The 3545-nt window shown below is 39.4% G+C and overlaps 1 non-coding gene across 1 annotated transcript; it reads left to right on the forward strand.

Moving 5' to 3' along the window:
* Positions 1–303: 303 nt before the first annotated feature.
* On the forward strand, positions 304–412 carry LOC141636185 (small nucleolar RNA R71). The gene has a single exon (XR_012540815.1). It is a non-coding gene; the product is annotated as a small nucleolar RNA R71 (small nucleolar RNA).
* The last annotated feature ends 3133 nt before the right edge of the window (positions 413–3545 follow it).

Raw genomic sequence — 3545 nt, forward strand, 5'->3', positions numbered from 1 at the left:
TCTGAGATATGGACAGGAATTTCAACTCTTTCCTTGGAAGCTTCATAGGTCTCGAGCTTCTCGAGACGGGCAGTGATAGAAGTCATAAGTGTCACAACGGCACTCATTTCATCACTTTGCTTTCGCGACTTTCCACGCGAACTTCCAAACTCGGCTCTATGGACTGCCATCTCCTCAATAGTGTTCCAACCTTTATTCTGTCCGGTATTATTTTGGAACCTACCATTCGCAGCTGCATCCAGGATAACCTTGTAATCATCATATAAGGAATTGTAGAATAAGTTGCAAAGGTACCACTGCTGGAAACCGTGGTGAGGGACAGAACGAACCAAATTCTTGAAACGTCCCCACGCTTCACAAAATTCTTCATCATTTCCTTGCTGGAAATTTGCGATTTTACTTCTCAAAGCATCAGTCTATGCAAGTGGGAAATATTTTTTGTAGAAGGCCAATGCCAGAGATGTCCAATCTGTGACTCCAGCTGCTGCCCTATCAAGGTAGCGGTACCAATCTCGCGCAGAATCCTTCAAGGAGTACAAGAACATCACCCCTTTTACTTCATCCTGGGTCACTCCAGCCGGTACATGTATGGAACAGCAGTAGTCTGTGAAAGTTTCCATATGCTTCAAAGGATCCTCGTCCGGTAGACCAGCGAACTGATTTCGCTCCACTAAATCAATATAGGAGGAACGAAATTCGAACTAACTAGTAGTAGGGGTAGGTAACACGTGACCCTTTGGAAGGTGCTGCTCTTTTGGCTGAAGATTATCATATATCGTAGTCATGTTCGCCAAACTGAGAGTACTCAAGTCTTCCTCTCAAAAACCTGTCTTCTAACTGTGCAAAATCAAAACTAGAAGCAAAGCTAAGCAACGGCCTCAAGGAACTAAAGTTCCTTGAGACAAGAAAAATAAACTAAAAATAAAGCAAACAGAATTACACCGTCTCCACGGCAACGACGCCAAAATTTGATGCCTGTCCTTGTGTGCACCAAAAATAATATTTATAAATTCCAAACTAAAACTATAGCTAGTGATAGTAAGGGTCGAACCACAGAGAGACAAGGTCAATTCTATTTGCTTATTTCAGTCTATAAAGGTAACAATCAATGCGGGTTTTGAATTTGGTTGATTCTAATGACTAATTGCTAAAATGTGAAATTTCTCAACAAGATAAAAAAGAAGATCAGGACCTTCGGTTCACCATGGCTAAGAACAGGTCAATAAAGTAGCAGAGGTTCTATAATACGGTCTCAGGAAATATGAGCAAGCCTTTCGATCAATGCTCAGATTAACCTTACGGTCTCCTAATTCCCTAGAATTTCTCAAAGCCTTCGCTCAAAGGAAATTCCAATCTAATGATAACTTAAATTACTAATCTTTCAATCTAGTAAAAAGGTTTATCAAAAGGTAATAAGATCGATATGAAAGAATTCATACAAACAAAACAACCCTAATTTATGCCATGGCTCACCTCGTTCCCAATCAATAAAATTAGCTATGCATAATTAAAACTATAACAACTACAAAACTGATAGCAAAGAATAAATTTGACATGATTGAATTGAATTAAAGACAAAAGATAAGAACTGAATTTATGAAATTAAATTGGTAATAACAAGAATTGAAATAACAAGAAATTAAAGAAGAAAGAATTTACATAAAAACTTACTAATTAAAATGATGAAGAAAGTAATTGAATTTGGGATTCGTCGTCCCTCTTTCTTGCCTCTAGAGTAGATCTAAACTGAGTTCTTGAATAATGAAAAGCATCCCTAAAATTATTGCTGCGTTCTACTGATAAACTATCCCAAAAGTTAATTACAATTTGGGCTTTTAAAAGTCTAACACAAAAAATAAATCTCAGCTGCGCGGCTTGGTCGATCGACTAAGGGGCACGGTCGATCGACTGGTGAGTGAAGTACAGTAGCATCCGCTGAAGTTCCATGGTTGATAGACTAGTGATGCTAGTCGATCGACTAGCTGAGCTGTGTAGTAACCTCCTTTCCTCTTCCAATCAGCCTCTAAGCTCCATGCACGCATCCCGAGGTGAGTGAGTACGAACTTCCTTCTTCCAAGCTTCCCTGAAGTTGCCTCCGGAGGACGATTTAGGCTTGATTTAGCCCACTTTCACTCATCCCTACAATAAATCATAGAAATTGCAAAGTAAACCGTTTCGGGAGAAATAGTAGCCTTAAGCTAACAATTATGCATGGAAATACGTGCCAAAACTGCAAATAAAGTTTATAGAATATGCACGTATTAGTAATATGCACGTATTAGTAATGTCAAACTCTAGTCACCCAATCATTATCGATATGTGTGGACCAGTTGACTGTAAAATATTACATCCCACATGTATTCTTAAAACGAGATTTAAACATGTGATCATTATGATCAACAGTTGTGATCGCATTATTGTCGGAGGACACATATTCCAACAATCTCCCACTTGTCCTCGACAAGTGTGCGTCACCAATTCTATTGTCCTATTACTATCTCCCACACAATGCAAGGTGTCTTTCTGGTCGTACTTGCAAGTGATCATATCGAGAGTGGCTTCCTCGATCTGGAGAATAACTGATTGACCGGAATTATCTACCATAGATGCCTTCCGAGCGTGGCCACGCATTTCCAGTTCATTACTCCTCGAGTGGCCCTGAGATATTGTCATAACCCTGACAAGGGTTGGACAATTCGTATTGCACTTATTCCCTTCGACTAGCCACAACAATCATAACCCAAACTATGCCCATTTGACCCCATTTACGAAGGTCGTAGTAACACAAATCAAAGTTAATCTGAAACTGTGCCATCTTAGGCGAACAGTCTTTAGTCAAAAGAATCTACTCATTAGAATACTATAGTAGCTCTCGCCACGACCAGGCTATATAAATTTGCCAAAACTCTATAAGCGGTCATAAGGCCCGACAAAGTGTTCCTAACAGTCTGCCTATGTGATCGACTAGTCATCTCACATGACATCATGGCACTTGAACTTGCCATCAATCGCATCACACTCTAGTCACTTCGAGACGTCACCTCATACAAGTGACTATGGGCGAATACTATTTTAATCCGTGTTCACTTTAACGGGGTTCAATTTGTCACTACAACCCGTTTGGATATAACAATGTATATAAAGAAAAGATAAAAGACAAATGCGATTATGAACATGAACAAAAACAACACTTTTATTTCATTTCAAAATCTAACACAAACTTGGTACACGTTTAAGTCCCATGGATGCAACATGTCCATCATGCTTAGCCTGCGATAAAGGCTTGGTGAGCGGATCAGCTATGTTATCATCTGTCCCAACCTTACATATCGCAATTTCCTTTCTTTCAATGAAATCTCTAATTACATGATATTTTCTAAGTAGATGTCTAGATCTATTACTAGACTTTGGCTCTTTAGCTTGGAAGATTGTCCCACTATTATCAAAATAGAGAGTGATGGGATCATTGGCGGTAGGTACTACTCTTAGACCTTCCGTAAATTATCTGATCCACACAGCTTCCTTGGCAGCTTCTGATGCTGCAA

Source organism: Silene latifolia, chromosome Y (genome assembly GCF_048544455.1).
Source record: "Silene latifolia isolate original U9 population chromosome Y, ASM4854445v1, whole genome shotgun sequence".
Classification (NCBI taxonomy): domain Eukaryota; kingdom Viridiplantae; phylum Streptophyta; class Magnoliopsida; order Caryophyllales; family Caryophyllaceae; genus Silene; species Silene latifolia.